Source organism: Saccopteryx leptura, chromosome 5 (assembly GCF_036850995.1).
Source record: "Saccopteryx leptura isolate mSacLep1 chromosome 5, mSacLep1_pri_phased_curated, whole genome shotgun sequence".
NCBI lineage: Eukaryota > Metazoa > Chordata > Mammalia > Chiroptera > Emballonuridae > Saccopteryx > Saccopteryx leptura.
Genome location: NC_089507.1, coordinates 220,622,599 through 220,645,606, shown reverse-complemented (window position 1 = coordinate 220,645,606; position 23,008 = coordinate 220,622,599). Strand labels below are relative to the sequence as shown.

The following is a 23,008-nucleotide window of genomic DNA, read 5'->3' as shown; positions in this document are numbered from 1 at the left end:
GCAGGAGGAGGACCGACCCCCGCCGCGCCCCCTCCCGCTCCGCCGCGCGGAGCCCGGGGCCGAGCAAGAAGCGGGGCGCGCGGCCGGGCCGGCGGGGGCGGGGCCCGGGGCGGTGGCCGCGGCCGGGGCGCGGCGCGGGCCAATCAGCGGCGGCGGGCGCGCGCCGGGGGCGGGGTCGGGGTCCGCAGGCGGGGCGCGCGCGCGGGCGGCGGGGGCCGCGGGGTTGGAGCGGGCGCGGGGCCGCGCGCCGGCCTGACGGGCGGACGGACGGACAGACGGACCGAGCAGCTGAGGCGAGCGCGCATCTCGGACCCGCCCGGACGCAGCGCTCGCCCGGCGGCGACGGCGATCACCGGCTCCAGTCCGGCGGCCGCGGCGCCCGCCCTCGCCCGCGCCCCATGGGGTCACAGGTAAGCGGCGCCGGCTCATTGTCCGCGCGGCCGGCCGGCGCATCGCGGCGGGGTCGGGCGGTGGCCGGACTGGGGCAGCTCCGAGCCAGGGCCGCTCCGAGCCGGGGCGCGCCCCCGCCGCCTGCCACCCGGCGCCCGCCGCGCCCCACCCCGCGGGGGCGCCCTCTCGGCGGCGATCGGCGCAACCCGGTTGCGGCTCCGAGGGCGACGGTATCGACCCCGGCCCGGTCCCCGCCAGTGCCCGAGCTCGGGTGCCTTGGGGCGGGTCGGGCGGGGGCGGCGCGGGGTCCCTGCGGGACGGCTCGCGGAGGCGGAGGCAGCGGCGGGACTGCCCCGCGCCCCTCACCCTGGGCGCCTCCTGCGGCCGCCGCCGCGGTCCCTCCCCCGTCACCTCCGAAAGGGGAATTTTCCAGCTGGTAATTTCTGCTGCGTCAACGCCCGGCCCCAGGAGACAGCCCGGGGGCGTCCTGGCGCCCCTCACCCGCGCCGCCCGGAGCGCCCCCCGCCCGTGCCTCCGAGCCGCACCCGGACCCGCCCGCGCCGAGTTTGCCAAGAGTCGGAACTGCGGGAGGTGGGTGCGGGCGGGTCTCCGCGCCCTGCCCGGCCTTGGGGGTCATTGTCTCCCCCTGAAGCCCGGCACCAGCCTCGTCTCCATTTTAATTACCGGCTGAATCTGGGCGCAGGGCCCTCGGGGCCGAGCAGCTAGAGGAGCTAGAGGAGACGAGGCGCGCAGAGCGGCGAAGGGCGCGCGGAGCCGACGAAGGGTGCGCAGAGGGAGCAGGGTCCGCGGCGAGCGGTGTCTTTGTTTCTCTGTAAATAGACATGTTAGTTTCACGGGGTAGCACGAGTCAGTATCTGACAACTCAATCCCGATGGCAAATGGGGAATTTTCTGCGCCAGGAGGAGGGCTTTGGCTAGTTAAGGTACCCCCAGCCCCGCTAACAAATTTATTATGTGTAGGTTTAACGGACCACGCATAATAGGGGTGGACCAGGGAGCCTGGGTATTAACCAAAAGGGGAGCGGGAAGAACAGATATTTTCTAAGACTGAGGAGATACAAACAAAAGAAAGTTTGACTGAGATTCTGAGCGAATTTCCTCATGCTTTCCCTGCTACAATCTCAGCGACGCATTTGTCCTGGATTACCGTGGCAAGATTGTTACCAGCATTGTTTAAAGAAATGCTAATTAGGCAACGCGTTTAGCAAACGGCAGGGCTGGGCGCAGACACCTGTGCACCGAATACTCACGCGCACTTTCATTGTATCAGTTGTAGAATCTTTCATATTGGGTTTATTGTCAAAGGTAACTTCCCGTTTGGGTAACAGACTTGTGGATTCTCTGTTGCTGGCTCTCGTGCTGCCTGCGCAAGGCAGTATTCCCACTCTGAGAGAGTGGAAAATAGTTTGTTCATCAGAAGGAAATTTATGGAAGGTGTATTTTTTTTCTTTTTTACACGAATAATGACATAAACAGTATTTTATCAAAGTAGGATCTTTTATTAGCTATATTTTCTGATATAGTGACTGTATTTTGAACTGAAACTTTAGCAGCCTTGTTATTCCAGAAAGAATTAGGCAGAAGTTACTGAAGATTGAAGGAGGAACTGTGTCCCCTGAAAAGCCAATAATTATTTTCATATCCTTTACCGAAGGGGAGAAAGGGTAGGGGTTATTGTGAGACCTTTCTTTGGGGTGTGGTGGAATGTACTCATGGAAGGCTATTCAGAAATCCCAAATCCAGCCATTCCTGGACCCCAGCGTCAGGACAACGCTGAATGAAGCCTCTCACTGACATGGATGCAAGATTTTGTCTGGTTAGATGAGATCATTTCTGTTCAGGTTTAGCTGTTTTGTGTTTGCTGTGCTTAGACCTCTATCCACATCCCCTTTCCTGTGTTCAAGACTGGCTGGCTATTGCCTGCAGGGACACCAGTCCTCCTGCGTGCTGTGTCCTCACTCAGGTACCTAGGGTGAGGGTGACCCTTTGCCCCTCATGATACCCCATGCTCCTTGGTCACACATTACCACCAAAAGGCTGAGGCGAACAAGGACCTGGAGGAAATGCCCTGAAGTGTCACAGCCTTTTATTGCTAGATGATGTATTATTTACAAACATGTTGAGCTGAATTCAATTTTAACAGAGTGAACTTTCCAACATTGTCCTTAGGTGGGGTTTTTCAAATTAAGGGAAATTGGGCCACTTTGTCCCCATGGTCTGTGTTTCTGGGACAGCTGTACGGCCTCCAAGAACTGACAAGACCCACTTAGTGTGCGGTGTTTAGAAAGTTCTGGGAGCCCGTGAAGTGCCACCGACTCCTCACTTGGCAAAGACTTTGTGCTCAGGTGCCCACTTGGCACCTGTGCCAAACACAAAGTGACAGGAAAGTTGTAGAACCCATTGGTCCTCTTGTCCCTACACCTAGTATCACACATAAGCCCCCTGTTCCGGGGGCTTATGTTTCTGCCCAACTCAAATACTCAGAAAAATACAGGCTTCTTCTTTTCTCTGACTTAACATATTTTACCCTAGAGCCGGCCAAGTGATGGTAGATCACCAAGACTTCCTCTGCGAACTTCCCCCTCCCCTGGAAAAAAAAAAAAAAAAGAGAGATTCTTCTTGTTGCTACAAGTTGGCTTCAGTAGCCTTTCTGCCAAGAATAGATGCAAGATAAAAAAAATCTCTGTTGAGACGACAGACTTCTTTCGGTCTCTGAAATGGGATTGTCCGGTCCTCATCCTGGTCCGCCAGTCCTCTGCCCTCTGTAGCTGGGGTCTGAGGCCGGGACATCATCGACATCTCTCCTCCTCTCCTGCCCTTCTAGCTTAAGTGCTGGGTACCTCTCGCGGCCCGTCGGGCTTGCGTTCTGTTTGTTAGGGGCGACAGAACCTGGCTGCAGTGTTGCTTGTTCTATGAAAGAATAAAAAGGAGGCAGACCACTCAGATTTGACCTCAGCACATGATTTATGTCAAGTTTTCTGTTTGGTATGTGTCAACCCTGCCACTGAACTGTTGTTTCGATTTAAACATTACCAATTTCTAAATGTCATTATTTGGGTTATTAAAGAATGACTAACCTAGATATTTTAGAACGGGACGGGGAGAAGCTATGTTGGTGTCTTTTTCAACAGCGTTTACAAGGGCCTTTCTGTTTCTGACAGATGTGTCTTTCGAGTCAGATCGGAAACGTTCCCAGGGTTTTTCATTGGTGACAATTCTTTGGCCTTATCAAGGACCTTTGAGGACAGGTTGAGGACAGAGTTCCTACAGAGGAGCTGGTGGTCTGTTGGAATGTGGGGGCAGGAACCACTGATGTGACCTGTTAGTGGTGACAAGTGCTCGCGAGAACAGAGCCCAAGAGCTCAGAGGGCGGAGTGCGGCCCACAGGGTGGACGAGGGGTCATCTGAGTCTCTAAGGACGGCTGAAGGGACAGGGTGTCCATGCAGACATCCCACCTCACTCCGCCCAGCACTGGACCTCACTTTCCAGCCTTTGGGTTGAATTCAGTCCTGGCTCCAAAGGACAGGGACCCCGGACAGGCAGATTTGGGGGCTGCCTGGCTGTGGGGGTGGGGGTGGGAAACATTGCACCGTCACAGAGCATGCTCTGTCTTTTTGGAGAAGTGGCCCTTTTCCTGGCCTCCCGGGTGGCACCCCAACACTGCTCCCTCAGGTGGACCAGGTGTGCCCCCTCCTTCTCGCTTCTCCTTTCAGCAGGTGGCGTCTCTGTCATTGCCAGTCGCCCACAGAACCGAAGGGTTCCACATCGGGATGTGTGGGGATGATTGATTTTTTTTTTCCCTTTTTCTTCTTTTTCTTTTCTTTTTCTGAAGCTGGAAACGGCGAGAGACAGCCAGCCAGACTCCCGCATGCGCCCAACCGGGATCCACCCGGCACACCCACCAGGGGGCGATGCTCTGCTCCTCCCGGGGCGTCGCTCTGTTGCGACCAGAGCCACTCTAGCGCCTGGGGCAGAGGCCAAGGAGCCATCCCCAGCGCCCGGGCCATCCTTGCTCCAATGGAGCCTTGCTTCGAGAGGGGAAGAGAGAGACAGAGAGGAAGGAGAGGGGGAGGGGTGGAGAAGCAGATGGGCGCTTCTCCTATGTGCCCTGGCCGGGAATCGAACCCGGGTCCCCCGCACGCCAGGCCGATGCTCTACCGCTGAGCCAACTGGCCAGGGCCGGATGATTGATTTTTAAACTGTCCTTATTTAGGTAAAATTTGGGCAGTATTGCCTCTCGCACGGGACATGGGTGCTTCTTGTTTGTAAGACACTTCTGTTTCCTTCTTCACTTCATCTCTTCCTCTCTCCATACGGTCATGCCCGCTGAGTGGAAAACGAGGCTACCCGGATGAAGCAGAAGCCCTGCCCTCGCTGGGCGCTGGGCACAGTGTGTACACCTTCCCTCCTGTGGAGCAGGAAGGAGGCACCTGTGTCTTGTCAGTGTGGGTCACCCGGCCGGGGGAGGGGTCCCCCGCAAGTGCTCAGTTGTAGGGACACACATGGGATGTGGAGAGTGAACAGTGATTCCTAACTGGTCAGAAGAGGAAGAGGTCTGCCAAACCACACCCGTATCTGAGTGCTGTTCCACCGCCCTCTAGACCACGCTTCGCAGAAATCACCCCACGGGATGCTGCAGAGCCCAGGTGCTGTCCTGGGGTGTAAGGAAATGTCAGGGCTGCACCTGGGTGTCTGGAGTGTGGGGGCAGGTGCAGACGGATGGGCTTTCTGGAAACATTCACACATAATCCTCTGGTCGCCCGGGGAGCAGGGGAGCAGCGTGTGAGGCGAGTGACACCCGCCCGGCACTCGGGGAGGTTTGTGCAGAGAGAGGACCTGTCCGGCGTTGACCGAGGGAGGCTGATCACAGGAGGGGTGGACCTGGTCCACTGAAAACAGCACTGTGAGGGGCTCTCTAAGGAAGCCTTGTGACGCCAGAACTGGAGGCCCTACGTTTCAGTCACTCGTTTCAGCCAGCCCTGTGGCGGGCGCCCTGGGCACACACACACCTCTCACACTCGGAGCAAAGGTGTCTACAGCCCAGACGTGCCGACGTCCCCAGAGGAGCGAGGCTGCCACAGGAATCGGAAGCAAGGTGGGGAGTGATGGCCGGTGCGGCCTCAAGCGTGGTGCACAGCTCTGGCCTCAACACGCTGGACAACCCCCCCCCCCCCCGCCCCGAGTTTCACACTCCTGGATGGGGCTGGCGGCCGTGCTCCCAGGGTCTGTGCCGGGGGCTTGGTGCCACTCCAGCTTCCCGAGCTGACTTGATGGCGTGTCTCTGGACTCAGGACACTGCTGGTCCAGGGCCCAGGAGCCCCGCAGACCCTGTGGTCCGGTTGGGCATCTGTGGGGGTCCGTCACACACGCAGGGTCACGCCCCCTGGCAAGGGCTGCCTCCTGGTTTCCCTCCCACGCTGTCCTGTGACAACCCCGTCGCGCAGCCTGCCCGCGGTGGGGCCCGCTGCTCTGCCCCGCCCGTCTCAGCTGTCTCCTGGTCCCACCTGATCAGCACTGTCTTCACTTTCTGAGGTGTTAAGAGTGAGAATTTCACCTGACCAGTTGGTGGCGCAGTGGATAGAGCGTCGGACTGGGATGCAGAGGACCCAGGTTCGAGACCCCGCGGTCGCCAGCTTAAACGCGGGCTCATCTGGTTTGAGCAAAGCTCACCAGCTTGGACTCAAAGTCGCTGGCTCAAGCAAGGGGTTACTCGGTCTGCTGAAGGCCCGCGGTCAAGGCACATATGAGAAAGCAATCAATGAATAACTAAAGTGTCGCAACGAAAAACTGATGATGGATGCTTCTCATCTCTCTCCGTTCCTGTCTGCCTGTCCCTGTCTATCCCTCTGTCTGACTCTCTCTCTGTCCCTGTAAAAAAAAAAAAAAAAAAATTAAAAAAATAATAAAAAGAGTGAGAATTCGGCGCTGAGATAAGAGAAAGTTGTGGATGTACGTTCTGTCTGGGTCCCGAGTGAGAGCCCAGAGGCCCGTTGGTGAGCGCTGGGACGCTGCAGGATGTTCTCACGGTCAGCGGTTCTGCAGCGCCCTTCCCGGTGACTTGGAGCACCTGTTGCTGACATATGTGTATTTGTACTTTCTGAGTCGGGACCCCTGTCCAATCAGAGCTGAGGTTCTTGTCTGAGGGAGTGAAGCTCTTTCAAGAATCCCATCCAGGGTCACTGTATTCTTTTTTTTTTTTTAATTTTAAACATTTATTGATTGATTTGAGACAGAGAGAGAGAGAGAGAGAGAGAGAGAGAGAGAGAGAGAGGGAAACATTGACTTATTGGTCTACTTATTGATACACTTATTGGTTCAATCTTGTTTTGTGCCCTGACCAGGGATTGAACCTGCAACCTTGGTGTATCGGGGCGAACCTCTAACCAGCTGAGCGACCTGGCCAGGGCCCAGCGCCACAGTTTTAATGGTGCCTGGTTATTACATGTGGTCACTTTTGCTTTCGTTTTCGGTTGTATCCAGAAGACTCCAGAAACAGGAAGTGTCTGTGTTTTCCGTGAGGACGTGGCTGCTTCCGTGTCTGTGCTGACGCGGAAAGCACGCACCTGTGTTGTCTCGTCGCCTTCGTTCTGTACGGAGACTTCCTTCTTCAGCCTCGGAGTGTTTTGAGGAACTGTCCAGAAATCATAAGCAGGCCCACTGTCGGCCGGCCGGGGCCGTGACCGTGCGTCCGTGACAGCTGGCCAGGCCACCGGACAGAGAGCGGTCGTAATATTAGGAAGGTTTTGACTTTCCCGGTTTTTTGTTTCTATTTAACGTTTTTGGCAGAATGAGATGAGAACAGGCGTGAAAAGGTTCCGGACATCCCTCTTAGTTCAAGTCCGCTTGACTGTCACCCCCCGAGTTTGGTCAGACGGTGCCGTCCACGTTGGCGGGGCTGAGAGGCGGTGTTTTAACTGTTTCTGCCTCTCGTGTCCTGGTCTGGCTTCCAGATAAGTGTTGAACACGTTTTACCTTTTTTCTGTGTGGTGGGAGCTCCAGCTGCCGGGGGCCGTGGAGCGAGGAGGCGGACGAGGGTCCCACGTCTGGGGTCCGGCGCGGACGAGGGAATTGCGCTCCTGAGTGATTCGCAGAGTTCTCTCCACAGACCCAAGCCGAGAATATTTCTGGGGTGTGTGTGTGTGTGTGTGTGTGCACTCGAGGGGCCGGGGAACACGTCGGGAAGGGTCCGCCCCAGCAGAGGGTCACGGGGGAGGGGGTCAGTCGGTCGAAGACCCGTGTGTTCAGTCCTCTCTCGTCTTCCTCGGAGATCAGGGAACGCGGCGCCCCTGGAAGAAAGCGCAGCAGGGTGGGGCGCCGCCTTGCAGCTCACTCGTGACAAGCTCGCTTTTCTACTTGAAATGTTCTTGCCTCGTCTTGAGAAGCGTGACTATCTACGCTGTCGTGAGTTTGGTTTCACTGGTTTGGTTTTTGTTTTTTGTATTTTTCTGAAGCTGGAAACGGGGAGAGACAGTCAGACAGACTCCCGCATGCGCCCGACTGGGATCCACCTGGCACGCCCACCAGGGGCATCGCTCTGCCCACCAGGGGGCGATGCTCTGCCTCTCCAGGGCGTCGCTCTGCCACGACCAGAGCCACTCTAGCGCCTGGGGCAGAGGCCAAGGAGCCATCCCCAGCGCCCGAGCCATCCCTGCTCCAATGGAGCCCCGGCTGCGGGAGGGGAAGAGAGACAGAGAGGAAGGAGAGGGGGGTGGAGAAGCAAATGGGCGCTTCTCCTGTGTGCCCTGGCTGGGAATCGAACCCGGGTCCCCCACACGCCAGGCCGACGCTCTACCGCTGAGCCAACCGGCCAGGGCCTCACTGGTTTGGTTTTATTTTTGTTGATACGTGCTGAAATGAGCACGGAGCTGTCAGGAGTCGGCGAGGGTCGTTTTCCGGGCAGCCGTGGTGTGTGGACCACCCCCTGGGGGTCTGGGATACTGAGGGTTCACCCCTCCCTGCAAGCTGCCTCTGGAGGGCCTGAGTGCCGTGCTCACCTCCTGCTCCGGCACCTCTGCCTTCGCAGTCGCTGGCCAGGACTGGCACGCGGGCCCAGGGCACCCAGGACGGGGCGGCCACGCTGCTCTCCTGTGACCCTCGTCGGGGTTTGGGTCCTGGGTGTGAGGGGCCTCAAGGCTTTCGGAGGTGAAGGTGCAGACTGTCTCAGGAGTTCTCCACGCGGACCCACCACATGCCACCAAGTTGACGGGACAAGCCCTGCTGATGGGACCCTGTGGCTCTCACGCCCTGTGTCACAGGGCCTTTCCCGTCATCCTGATTGGGAGAAGTTGATGTGAGTCAGGAGTTTCCTGGGTCTGACGGTAGCAAGTACCACAGACCTGGTGGCTTTATCAACAGTAGAGATGTGTTCTCTCACATTCGGGAGGCCGGCAGTCCAAAACCCAGGTGTGGGCAGGATCACACCATCTCGGAAGGCCCCTGGGCAGGGACCTTCCTGCCTCTTCCAGTGTCTGCAGCCACCAGCCGTCCTGGGGGTTCCTGGGCCTGTGGGCACGGCAACCGCCTCTCCTGTCATGTTCCCACGGCCCCCTCCCGTGTGTCCAGATTTCTCTCCTCTTACAAGGACACCAGTCGTACTGGATAAGGGTCTGCTGTCATGACCTCATCTTAACTTGGTTGTTATCTGGAAAAGACCCTTTTTCCAAATGAGGCCACATCCCCAGAACGTCACTCTGTGTGGGACATGATTCAACCCACAACCTCATTGTAGCTTATGTTTGCCGGACACGCTTCTACATAGCGTTTCTCAATCTCTGTGTTTCTCTGGGCTTCTCTGTCCATTTCCAGTTGTCACCTGTCACGGTGGCTGTCCCCTTGAGAGCACAGCAGACCACTGTCCTGGTGACAGTGCCCAGCAAACCTGCACTCAGCGTGGCACCTGTGCCAAGCAGGGCTCTGGGTCTGGGGCACAACAGCCAGCAAGGTCCTTGCTCCGCAGATAGTGGTCCCCGCAGGGGAAGTGACAAAGCAGAGGCAGGTGGAGAAAGGTTCAGCAGCCTGGAGAAGGGGTGACGGGGACCAGGCATTTCGGGAGGGGGGGGTGAGCTAAGGTGCGGCCTGGGAGGAGGGGAGGCGGGGCCCCATCAGGTCACATCAAAGCCTGGTGACCCCCAGGCAGCTGGTGAGACTTGTGGCCAGTTTTATTTCTTTTAAAAATATTTTTAAATTAAATTTTTTTACATTGATTTGAAAGAGAAAGAGAGAGAGAGAGAGAGGAGAGGCTTGGGGGGGGCGGGGGGAGGAGAGAGGCATCGACTTGCTCCACTTAGTTGTTCCACTTCCTTGTGTGCTCATTGGTTGCCTGTGGCCCCCTTTTCTGAACGGCGTTTTCCACGCTTCCTCCAAGGGTCACAGGAAAATGAAGGGTGGCAGCTATTGAAGCAAACTCTTCAAAAACTTAGGAACCCTTTCCTTGGTGCTCTGTTACCATGTGGCACTCAACACACCCAAGTAACAGCGCAAAGGGCGGGCCTGTCCTGGGGCCCCTGAGGCAGCCTTGGGGGTGTGGCTTCTCCCAGGGGTTCCTGAGGGACACTTTCCCCTTGATCTCTAGAAGTCGGTCTGGGGACCGGAGCTTTGGCGGTCTCTCTGTGCCCCGCGACTCAGCGGGCTGAGGAAGGAACAGTCTGTGTTCTCTGCTTGTGGAGACCCTGCTCTGTGGTCCTAGAGGAGACAGTGGCTCCCAAGGGCCGCCCCAGTGGGCTCTCACCGCTCCTGGGGGTTCTGGGACATTCGCTCTCCTGTCAGGAGAGTTTGTGAGAAAGTCACAGAGCCCCCCTCCCCCCGTGGTGTCCCCACACATGCTGGGCTCCAGATAGGAGTGAAAGGGTGTAAGTCTGTGTTTCCCCTTATTTATGCTGCGAGCTCCCTCCTGGACGTGGGTCCCCTCAGGCCCGTCCTGCCCTCCTGGACGCCCGGTCCCCTCAGGCCCGTCCTGCCCTCCTGGACGCCTGGTCCCCTCAGGCCCGTCCTGCCCTCCTGGACACTGTCCCCTCAGGCCCGTCCTGCCCTCCTGGACGCTGTCCCCTCGGGCCCGTCCTGTCCTCCTGGACGCTGTCCCCTCAGGCCCGTCCTGCCCTCCTGGATGCTGTCCCCTCAGGCCCGTCCTGCCCTCCTGGACGCCCGGTCCCCTCAGGCCCGTCCTGCCCTCCTGGACGCTGTCCCCTCAGGCCCGTCCTGCCCTCCTGGACGCCCGGTCCCCTCAGGCCCGTCCTGCCCTCCTGGACGCCCGGTCCCCTCAGGCCCGTCCTGCCCTCCTGGACGCTGTCCCCTCAGGCCCGTCCTGCCCTCCTGGACGCCCGGTCCCCTCAGGCCCGTCCTGCCCTCCTGGACGCTGTCCCCTCAGGCCCGTCCTGCCCTCCTGGATGCTGTCCCCTCAGGCCCGTCCTGCCCTCCTGGACGCCCGGTCCCCTCAGGCCCGTCCTGCCCTCCTGGACGCTGTCCCCTCAGGCCCGTCCTGTCCTCCTGGACGCCTGGTCCCCTCAGGCCCGTCCTGCCCTCCTGGACGCCCGGTCCCCTCGGGCCCGTCCTGCCCTCCTGGATGCTGGTCCCCTCAGGCCCGTCCTGCCCCACACAAGCACCCACGGCTTTACCTTCGGGTTTTGTGAATAGGAATCTGGCTTTGGGGGCAGAGGGAATTTGAGCACCTGTCCCAGGGCTCGTGTTCTTTGCTGGGGCTTCTGCCCGTTGTTTCCTCGTAAACTTCTCAGCATCAGCCCGAACGGCGTCTGATTGTCTTACTGCTCTACGAGGTGGAGCTCTGGTTGTACTATGTCACGGTTTCCCCGTCCAGACTTCTGGTGTTTCTTATTTTCCGCCGTTCTACACAGCAGAGCCGGCAGCACCTTTGAGCAAGTTAGCGTTTTCGGTGGTTTCCTGGGTGGATGGAGTCTGGGACCCACTGACCACGGCGGCCTCTGCACTCCAGGGGGACGGGCACTTTGAGGTCCCCTGGTTGAGCGCCGCCACCATCTTAAGGTTTTTTTCTTTTAGGCCCAGACACCTTTAACGTTTCACATCGTCACAGGTTTAACTTGGACTTTAAAAGCAGAAGAGGCGGAACAAGGGGCTCAGTAACACCCGGTGAGACCTTCCATGTGTCAGCTCTCAGCCCCCCCCCCCCCATCCAGGGCTGTGGCACGCACCTGCACTGGCCCAGCATAACCTGACAACCCCGACCTCCGACCCTGACCCCTGACCCCTGACCCCCGACCTCAGCACGGGCACTTCCTGCACAGCAGGGACCTGAAGACGGTGGAGCCACCAGGAGGGACCTGGGTCTGGTGGGGGACCGAGAGCAGGTGAGGTCCCCCTCCCTGGTGACTGCTGGCTGAGCGGGCACTTTCAGGGCTGTTTCCTTCAGCGCTCTGGGGCCACTTGTGGGGACCCAGGGCAGACGTGGGGAGCCCCCCGTGTGCCCCGCGGCCCCCAGAGCACCAGGCACCCTTCCCTGGTACATCCCCTGCACGACCACTTCTTTCCTCAAGAATCATGGAGTTTCGTTTCTTAAAGCTGCTGGGCCTGTCCCAGCCTAGCACTTCCCAGAGGGGCTTTCCCAGGGGGCAGCTCTGTCTGTAACTCAGCAAGCAAGCGGGACGAGGTCCCCTGAACCTCTCAGACCTCCCCTGGGTTCCAAGCCTGAACTCCGACCAGGGAGGGAGGGAGAACTGGGCCCTCCCCACAGGGTCCTCTGAGCTGGGGCTGGGCTGGATCCTCGTGAGTCCTGGCGACTCCCACGCTGGGGTCCCCACCCGGTCTGCCCCACCTTGACCTCGTACCCATCACACGTCCCTACCTCAGGCCCCCCTGCACCTGGCTGGTGCCCCCAGCTGGTACTAAGCACGTTCCCCTTGCTCAGAAGTTCCTTCATCTGCCATGGGGGTGCCAGGGACCCGTGTGACCTGTTTACAGGCTGGGCAGCTGTGGGCCTGGCTGTGTGGTTAACGTTGATGCGGACAGGAACCCGAGCGGTGGAGACAGGCTCTGCCTGTGGAAGGTCGTGGCCACAGCTCAGGGCGTTCCTGTTCACCCCCCGCCCCCCCTGTCCTCGTTTCTATGCAGCCTCCAGCAAGGGTGACCATGGGGCGCCTGTGCTCTTGCAGAAGTGAAAGGGGACGTTCTGAGACTGCTGGACACCAGAGCAGAGGTGTGACTCGGTTTGAACCGGTGTTTGTACCCGCTGGGCAGTCCAGGCCCGTGATAGCAGCTGCCCGGCCTGTTTTACACACAGTATCTCACTTCACTGGCGGCTTCTCTTGTTTTCAAAGGATAGAGCTTTTAAGAACAAAGTGACTGATTAAACATTACTTGACACAAAAACAGTGTTGCAGAATGCTAACAAGTGGTGGTGTTGGCTCCGGGATTGTCTTGAGTTATTCTTGCAACTCTTCGTGGGTTGGAAAGTGTTCCCCCTCCCTCCAATAAAAAATCTGGAGAAGATGACACCCTCTTGCAGGCAGGAGCCTCGGCGTTTGGGGTTAACTTTTCAAGGGATAGGATTCCTCCGCTTTAAAATTCACAGAAATGGCTTTTCTTCCTTGTTATAACCCTGTTAGCTTTTTAAGAGAAAACATCCTGAAGTTGATGTGCGACTTTGCCTAGGGCTTCTGTAACAGGGGCCACAACAGAAATGTCACCATTCTGGGAGCCAGAAATCGAATTCAAGGTGGGCAGGCCGCTCCCTCCCGAGTCCCTGGTCAAGGGGAGTCCTTCCGGCCTCTCTCAGCTGTCCAGGTGTCCCTGGTCCCTGGGCACGTCACCGGCCACATCCCTCCCTTGTGCCTCCGTCTTCACGTGGCCTTTTCCTGCGTCTGGGCTCAGATTTCCCCTTTTTTATAAAGACACCGGTCCTATTGGGTTATGAGCTCATCTTAGCTTGGTTAAATCTGCGAAGACCCGGTTTCCAAATAAGGTCACATTCACAGGTGGCTTTGGGACGTCAACGTGCCTTTTTTTGGGAAACCCTATTTGGCCCACGGCATGGAAGAAATCTGTATGCCCCCCACACTCACACACACATTGCTGTGAGCCGTGACTGACCAGAACATCAGGGCCCTCGTGTGGTGATGTCATGCTCTGAACTGTCTCGTCCCCTGGTGGCTTGGAGCTGGGACGTCACAAAGGGTCACACGGTCTCACCGCCCACCATCAAGCCCACGCACGTCCCGGGATCAGGAAATTGGCTGTCTTCTTCCTACTTCTCCCAGCATGTGATGCGGGGCATTTAAAACATGTTTCTTGAGTGTGAAATGTAAGGTTGCAGGTTTAATGCAAAAAACGGTCCTACAGTTTTTTTATTTTTATTTATTTTTTATTTTTTATTTTTCTGAAGCTGGAAACGGGGAGAGCCAGTCAGACAGACTCCCGCATGCGCCCGACCGGGATCCACCCGGCACGCCCACCAGGGGCGAAGCTCTGCCCCGACCAGAGCCACTCCAGCGCCTGGGGCAGTGGCCAAGGAGCCATCCCCAGCACCTGGGCCATCTTTGCTCCAATGGAGCCTTGGCTGCGGGAGGGGAAGGAGAGAGACAGAGAGGAAGGAGGGGGGGGGTGGAGAAGCAAATGGGCGCGTCTCCTATGTGCCCTGGCCGGGAATCAAACCCGGGTCACCCGCACGCCAGACCGACGCTCTACCGCTGAGCCAACCGGCCAGGGCCGGTCCTACAGTTCTGTTGACTCCAAGAGTGAGCACTGAGCCTGTTCAGCCTTGAGATGTGTGGGTCCCGCCCTGAGGCTCCCAGATGCGGGGCGGAGGGAGGGGGGAGCACCAGAGGCTTCCTGGAAGAGGCAGCAATGTCCCACGGAACTTGCCTTTGCAGCTCTGCCCCATTGAATGAGCACGTCCGTGTTGCCGAAGCTTCGTGCCTCACCCGGATGAGCTAACAGGAGTGTCGCTCCCGTTAAGATCAAGCGTGGTTTAAAGACAAGAGGTCCAGTCTGGACAGAATGCAGCAGGAGGGGCCTGGGGCTGCTTGTGCAGAGGTGACTTCTTCCCCTTTCTCTCTCCCAACTCATAAAGCAAAGAAATTCCCCCAGACCAACTTCCCACCAATGGAAGCAGAGAAACGGGAAGTTCACAGAGCCGCCGCGGTGACTCAGCGCTCAGGTGGACTCACAGAGGCCTCTGGGCCCTGCCTTTGCCGTGCCCAGGACCACAGACCCCTCTCCAGTGTGCGGGAACCTGAATTAGGGTGTCTTAGGCCTTGAGGTGGTCATCTGTCTCCCTTCAAAGTGCTGCCTCTGGATTCCCCTTCTCGGTGGCTGGCGTCCCCACCTCTCAAAGGCCTGGCAGAATGCTTGACCAGCCTGGCACCCAGCTGGTTACAGGGTCTCTTGCTGGCCCTGCCCTGTCCCATGGTCACTTGTCCTCCCCCTGCCATATCCCGCCATCCCGAGACACAGGCTCATTGTCTCAAGGCTCTATGGCAGGGGTCCCCAAACTTTTTACACAGGGGGCCAGTTCACTGTCCCTCAGACCATTGGAGGGCCAGACTATAAAAAAAACTATGAACAAATCCCTATGCACACTGCACAGATCTTATTTTAAACTAAAAAAACAAAAAACAAAACGGCAACAAATACAATATTTAAAATAAAGAACAAATAAATTTAAATCAACCAAACTGACCAGTATTTCAATGGGAACTATGCTCCTCTCACTGACCATCAATGAAAGAGGTACCCTTTCCGGAAGTGCGGCAGGGGCTGGATAAATGGCCTCAGGGGACCGCATGTGGCCCGCGGGCCGTAGTTTGGGGACCCCTGCTCTGTGGCCAACTGGGCTCCACTGGGCGGTTCTTCTGCCCAAGTGATGTTGGGCGGGGCCACAGTCTTGGGGCTGAGCTGGAATGGTGGGTTTCTCAGTAGTATGGCACCTCTCAGCTTGGATGCTGGGTGTCTGAGCCTTTCTCTCCACACCAGCTCGGGTCTCTGCTCCTGCAGCTGAGCAGCTGGGCACAGACCCATAACTGTAGAGTGGATGCTGCTTCTCAAGGTTTGGGCTGGGACTGGCTCGATCCTAGGCCAGGGTCTGAGTGGGAGGGGCTGCCCAAGGTCCTGAGTCCCAGGGTGCTGGCCCACCCTCTGACTGCCTCCTTCCTTCACCTGACTTGTCTGTACCCCTTTCTGGGACCGGTCCTCAACCCAGCTCCTCCCTGAATGCTCTCAAAGCACCTTTGTGCTGACCTGGAGTCACCCTGCTCTGGCCCAGTCCTTGGGGAATGCCCTGTCTAGGCAGGAAGGTGGTGTCCTCAGAGTTGGACCAGGCTTCTGTGCACGTCCAGGGCTGACACGTAGGCGGACTGGGCTGACGTGTGATGCGGACAGCACCCTGGAATTCTCCTACAGTTAAGAGATTGGTTCCGTTGGGGTGCACAGCCATGCGACGTGAGGTTGGCGGGGAGGGGATGCCCCACGGTGTTTGGAAAGGATGGTGGGCCCTGTGTGGTCAGGGTGGGGGTGCACAGAGAGGAAGTGACATGTGAGCAGGCAGGGAAGGTGCTCCAGGCGGATGGTGGCCAAGGAACCGAAAGAGGCCAGAGCAGCAGGGAGGAAGGGGCAGCAGTGAGAATGGGGCAGGGCTGGCTGAGCCCCTGACCAGAGGGCCAGCAGCAGGCCGGCCGCGGTCACAGGGAGGAAGGGGCAGCAGTGAGAATGGGGCAGGGCTGGCTGAGCCCCTGACCAGAGGGCCAGCAGCAGGCCGGCCACGGTCACAGGTCTGCGTTGTTTTGTTGTGTTTTTTACAGAGAGAGAGAGTGAGTCAGAGAGAGGGATAGACAGAGACAGACAGACAGGAACGGAGAGAGATGAGAAGCATCAATCATTAGTTTTTCATTGTGCGTTGCAACACCTTAGTTGTTCACTGATTGCTTTCTCAGATGTGCCTTGACCGCGGGTCTTCAGCAGACCGAGTGACCCCTTGCTGGAGCCAGCGACCGTGGGTCCAAGCTGGTGAGCTTTTGCTCAAACCAAATGAGCCCACGCTCAAGCTGGCGACCTTGGGGTCTCGAACCTGGGTCCTCTGCATCCCAGTCTGACGCTCCATCCACTGCGCCACCGCCTGGTCAGGCAGGTCTGCATTTTGAGGTCACCCTGGCTACACGTTCAGCAACCAACAGTATCCATTTGTGTCCACTAAAGAAAATTCAGCGGAGCGGGGGGGGGGGGGGGGGGGGGGGGGGGGGGGCACAGCTTCCTACCTCGCCACCTGAAGATGACTTTTGTTGACAGGTTTGGAGAGTTTCTTTCTAGTCAGGAGCTCTGTTTTAAATTTTGACATGTAACCATGAATAGGAATAATAATACAATGTATATAAGTTAGATTTATAAAGGGATATATGATCCTTGGTGTCTTAACCTTCCGGGTTTTTGTTTCGTTTTGTATTTGAGCACGTGGTGAACCTTCCGAACATGTCAGCATGGGAAACAGCCCTGGCACAGCGAGGGTAGAGCTGGGTTTCAGGGCTGCCTGGCTTCTGCCGGGGAAACCCGGGGCTCACAGAGGGTGATTTCTCTTGGCGAAAATGGCCACAGTGTTTTTCCTACACAGAGAATTACCCTGCTGGCCTCAGTGGTGTTCCTTGGTAGATAAGATGGTGTGTGAGTGTCTCGGGGTCTCCTGACAAGGAACCACACGGCCACTGTCTTTTTTTTTTTTTTGTATTTTTCTGAAGCTGGAAACGGGGAGAGACAGTCAGACAGACTCCCGCATGCGCCTGACTGGGATCCACCCGGCACGCCCACCAGGGGCGATGCTCTGCCCACCAGGGGGCGATGCTCTGCCCCTCCGGGCGTCGCTCTGTCGCGACCAGAGCCACTCTAGCGCCTGGGGCAGAGGCCAAGGAGCCATCCCCAGCGCCCGGGCCATCTTTGCTCCAATGGAGCCTTGGCTGCGGGAGGGGAAGAGAGAGACAGAGAGGAAGGAGAGGGGAGGGGTGGAGAAGCAAATGGGCGCTTCTCCTATGTGCCCTGGCCGGGAATCGAACCCGGGTCCCTCGCACACCAGGCCGACGCTCTACTGCTGAGCCAACCGGCCAGGGCCGGCCACTGTCTTAAATAACAGAGATTTGTTCTCTCCCTGTCTTGGAGGCCAGAAGCCCAAGGTCAAGGTGTCACAGGGTCACTTACCTCAGAAGGGACTGAGACGGACTTGTCCTGGGATTCTGCAGTTTCTAGTGGTTTCTTGACCCACAGCACCATCTCCGTGTTCACGGGTGCTCTTTCTCTGTCCTCGTTCAAATTTCCCTTTGTGTTAGGACACCAGTCACATGGGGTTAGGGCCACCCCAGTGACTTCATCTGAACCAGTTACATCTGCAATGACCCTATTCCAAATAAGGTCACTTTCTGAGGTCCTGGGGGTTAGGACTTCAGCAAATGAATTGTGAGGGACAGTAGTCAACCCACAACAAATGTCAATGAGCAAGAATATTTTCACAAAAATGGATTCTGATAAACTTGACTGAGGTATAATTTACATGAAAAAACTTGTCATTTAGAAAGCTGTGAGCAGTGAGTTTGCACACACCTGTGGAAGCACCAGGTAGAAGGCACCTCTCACCAGAAGCCCCCCGAGCCCTTGGGAAAGCACCCCTCTGCCCAGCCCAGCCTACCACTGACTTTAGCCTTCCTGGTAGACTAGGCTGTATTTTCTAGTCTTTCACAGAAAGAGGATCATCCATGCTCCCATTCACCTGGCTTCTTTCTGCAGCATAATTCTGAGATGCACTCGTGTGTGTGGAAGGGACATTGAGACAAACTCAGGAGCGGGGGCAGGCGAGGGTGTCCGGACCAGAGGCACATGGACGCCTGGACCAGAGGCACATGGACGCCTTGACCAGAGGCACGTGGACGCCTTGACCAGAGGCACATAGACGCCTTCCTCCCGAGCGTGTCCGCCGTAGGGATAAACCTCTTTGTATGTTTGGATTTTCCAGATTTCTGGCTGTTAGCAAGAAATCCGCTAGGCACGTTTCTGTAAGTCCTTGTGAGGGTCTGTGTTTCCACATCCCCCGGGTGGGTTCCTGGCATCGGAACTGTCAGGTCCTAGGGAGTTTGCTCAGCATTGAAGACACCGCCGAGCCGTTTTCCCGAAGTGCCTGCACCGCGGTACGTTTCCAGCAGCAGAGCGAGGGGCGCAGGGGCCCCATGTCCTCGTGGACAGTGGTGTGGTCACTCTTCCCAGTTCTGACGGGAGCGTGGAGGTGTCTCGCTGTGGTTTTCATCTGTTTCCCTGAGGGCTGACCACGTCGAGCATCTTCCCGCGTTCTGCCTTTGTGTAACTTCTTTGTGTCATGTCCATTCAAAATGTGGCCTGTGTTGTTGTTTTTTAAATCTTACTAAAGGCCCTGGCCGGTTGGCTCAGCAGTTAGTGTCGGCCTGGTGTGCAGGAGTCCCGGGTTCGATTCCCGGCCAGGGCACACAGGAGAAGCGCCCATCTGCTTCTCCACCCCTTCCCCTCTCCTTCCTCTCTGTCTCTCTCTTCCCCTCCCGCAGCCAAGACTCCACTGGAGCAAAGTTGGCCCGGGCACTGGGGATGGCTCCTTGGCCTCTGCCTCAGGTGCTAGAATGGCTCTGGTTGCAACAGAGTGACACCCCAGATGGGCAGAGCATCGCCCCCTGGTGGGCATGCCAGGTGGATCCCAGTCGGGCGCATGCGGGAGTCTGTCTGACTGCCTCCCCGTTTCGGAAAAATGCAAAAAAAAAAAAAAAAAAAAAAATCATCTCACTAAAATAATTGTAACGAGCAGTTTTTAGAGCAGTCAAGTAAAACTCAGCTCAGAGCTTCCTCGTGAGGCTGTCTATGGGGCGCTGCTGGGCCTCTGGTGACCAGGATCAGATGGTTTGGTTCTATCACTTAAGGGTGTCTTGCTCCCACTTGTGAAACAATGTTTGTGTGTGAGGTTACGTTTTGAGGAAAATTTAAATAAGTTTTAAATGAAGCCTCACCACAAGGCAGAGGTTAAAAGTCAGAAGTAAGAAGGGGAAGTGAAGTCTGGTGAGGGTTGAGAAGAACGTTTACATCTTCAGAGCTGTTCCAAGTTCTGAGTGTGACGATGACTGGACCGCGGGGTCCCGGGTACCTGCCCAGAATGATGCTCGCCCGGATGGAACAGGGGTGTGAGGTCTAAGTTGCTGTTTTACATTTTTTAAAAAAGATTTTATTTATTCACTTTGAGAGAGGAGAGAGAGAGAGAGAAGGAAGGAGGAGCAGGAAGCATCAACTCCCATATGTGCCTTGACCAGGCAAGCCCAGGGCATTGAACCGGCGACCTCAGCATTCCAGGTCGATGTCCTATCCACTGTGCCACTGTTTTACATTTTTATTAGAAAAAAAATTGCCTTCCTGGCAGAACTCCTTAGGGACGAAGGCGATAGTTACCCGATCCTGCTCCCAGAATTAAGACTTTGAACACACAATGCAGCAAGCAAAATATATTCGCAGCAGTCTTCACATTTCATGGCTCCTGTGCGTTTTGCAATATGGTGATTTATTTGGCCTTGACCCGTGAAGCCTCTGTAGTTGGAAATGGCACCAGAAGCACCAGGCGGGGTTGCCCGTCCAGACAAGACAGGCCCTCGCTGGAACCCCTGCGTTATGTGGCCTGTGTGATCATGTGCATCCCCGGGCATGTGTCTGTAGGTGTGTGTGCTCTGAACAGGGGTGTGTCCTGAGACCAGGGGTACCTCTGTTAGATGGCGCACTCCACCAGGCAGGGCAGGTGCTTGATGTAGTCTCGAGTGTGCACTCACTTGTTGGCAGTTATATGATGTGACTGGCTTTGCTGCTCAGGGCGCTTCCGTTTTGGGGTCAGAGCTGCTAAACAGCAGCCGGGCAGCTGGCCATCAGGCGGCCACTCTTCTGCTCCGGCAAGGTGGGCCACAGCCCGCGAACATCTTCCTGATGCCAAGAGATTTTTCAGCTGTAACGCAAATGCAGCTGCCCTCCCAAGCTTCCCCGGGACGGAGCGTGTGTCTCCCGCATTTCCGCAGCAGATTAATCTATTCAGAGTATCATTGGTTTAGATTTCTTTTCCGTTTGTGTAAGAAATTCGCATCACTTCCTGATGGGCATTTTCCTGGTTTCTGGACTATTTGCTCTTCGTTCTGAGAGTTTGTCGTGTGTGTTGGTTTCTGCTGCGGATCCATGTCCACTGTGAGGGTGGACACTGTGAGGGTGGACACTGTGAGGGTGTCCACTGTGAGGGTGTTCACTGTGAGGGTGTTCACTGTGAGGGTGGACGCTGTGAGGGTGGACACTGTGAGGGTGGACACTGTGAGGGTGGACACTGAGGGTGGACACTGTGAGGGTGTCCACTGTGAGGGTGTTCACTGTGAGGGTGTTCACTGTGAGGGTGGACGCTGTGAGGGTGGACACTGTGAGGGTGGACACTGTGAGGGTGGACACTGAGGGTGGACACTGTGAGGGTGTCCACTGTGAGGGTGTTCACTGTGAGGGTGGACACTGTGAGGGTGGACACTGTGAGGGTGTCCACTGTGAGGGTGGACACTGTGAGGGTGGTCACTGTGAGGGTGGTCACTGTGAGGGTGTTCACTGTGAGGGTGGACACTGTGAGGGTGGTCATTGTGAGGGTGTTCACTGTGAGGGTGGACACTGTGAGGGTGGACACTGTGAGGGTGTTCACTGTGAGGGTGGACACTGTGAGGGTGGTCACTGTGAGGGTGGTCACTGTGAGGGTGTTCACTGTGAGGGTGGACACTGTGAGGGTGGTCATTGTGAGGGTGTTCACTGTGAGGGTGGACACTGTGAGGGTGGACACTGTGAGGGTGTTCACTGTGAGGGTGGACACTGTGAGGGTGGTCACTGTGAGGGTGGTCACTGTGAGGGTGTTCACTGTGAGGGTGGACACTGTGAGGGTGGTCATTGTGAGGGTGTTCACTGTGAGGGTGGACACTGTGAGGGTGGACACTGTGAGGGTGTTCACTGTGAGGGTGGACACTGTGAGGGTGGTCACTGTGAGGGTGTTCACTGTGAGGGTGGACACTGTGAGGGTGGTCATTGTGAGGGTGTTCACTGTGAGGGTGGACACTGTGAGGGTGTCCACTGTGAGGGTGGACACTGTGAGGGTGGTCACTGTGAGGGTGGACACTGTGAGAGTGGACACTGTGAGGGTGGACACTGAGGGTGGTCACTGTGAGGGTGGTCACTGTGAGGGTGTTCACTGTGAGGGTGGACACTGTGAGGGTGGTCACTGTGAGGGTGTTCACTGTGAGGGTGGACACTGTGAGGGTGGTCATTGTGAGGGTGGACACTGAGGGTGGACACTGTGAGGGTGTCCACTGTGAGGGTGGACACTGTGAGGGTGGTCACTGTGAGGGTGGACACTGTGAGGGTGTTCACTGTGAGGGTGGACACTGTGAGGGTGTTCACTGTGAGGGTGGACACTGTGAGGGTGTTCACTGTGAGGGTGGACACTGTGAGGGTGGACACTGTGAGGGTGTCCACTGTGAGGGTGGACACTGTGAGGGTGTTCACTGTGAGGGTGGACACTGTGAGGGTGTTCACTGTGAGGGTGGACACTGTGAGGGTGTTCACTGTGAGGGTGGACACTGTGAGGGTGTCCACTGTGAGGGTGGACACTGTGAGGGTGGACACTGTGAGGGTGTCCACTGTGAGGGTGGACACTGTGAGGGTGTTCACTGTGAGGGTGGACACTGTGAGGGTGGACACTGTGAGGGTGGACACTGTGAGGGTGGTCACTGTGAGGGTGTTCACTGTGAGGGTGGACACTGTGAGGGTGGTCACTGTGAGGGTGTTCACTGTGAGGGTGGACACTGTGAGGGTGTCCACTGTGAGGGTGGACACTGTGAGGGTGGTCACTGTGAGGGTGGACACTGTGAGAGTGGACACTGTGAGGGTGGACACTGAGGGTGGTCACTGTGAGGGTGGTCACTGTGAGGGTGTTCACTGTGAGGGTGGACACTGTGAGGGTGGTCACTGTGAGGGTGTTCACTGTGAGGGTGGACACTGTGAGGGTGGTCATTGTGAGGGTGGACACTGAGGGTGGACACTGTGAGGGTGTCCACTGTGAGGGTGGACACTGTGAGGGTGGTCACTGTGAGGGTGGACACTGTGAGGGTGGACACTGAGGGTGGTCACTGTGAGGGTGGTCACTGTGAGGGTGGACACTGTGAAAGTGGTCACTGTGAGGGTGGTCACTGTGAAGGTGGACACTATGAGGGTGGACACTGTGAGGGTGGACACTGAGGGTGGTCACTGTGAGGGTAGACACTGAGGGTGGTCACTGTGAGGGTGGACACTGTGAGGGTGGTCACTGTGAAGGTGGACACTGTGAGGGTGGACACTGAGGGTGGTCACTGTGAGGGTGGACACTGAGGGTGGAGACTGTGAGGGTGGAGACTGTGAGGATGTCTACTGTGAGGGTGGTCACTGTGAAGGTGGACACTATGAGGGTGGACACTGTGAGGGTGGACACTGTGAGGGTAGACACTGAGGGTGGTCATTGTGAGGGTGGACACTGTGAGGGTGGACACTGTGACGGTGGTCACTGTGAGGGTGGACACTGTGAGGGTGGACACTGAGGGTGGTCACTGTGAGGGTG

At 57.2% G+C, this 23,008-nt stretch overlaps 1 protein-coding gene across 2 annotated transcripts in view; it reads left to right on the top strand.

Moving 5' to 3' along the window:
* Window positions 1-214: 214 nt before the first annotated feature.
* ZBTB46 (zinc finger and BTB domain containing 46) overlaps window positions 215-23,008 on the top strand; it is a 49,024-nt gene continuing 26,230 nt past the window's right edge. For both annotated transcript variants that reach the window (XM_066384440.1, XM_066384441.1), the window contains exon 1: window positions 215-410. The gene's annotated coding sequence lies outside the window, so the exon portion shown is untranslated. The remainder of the gene's footprint in view (window positions 411-23,008) is intronic.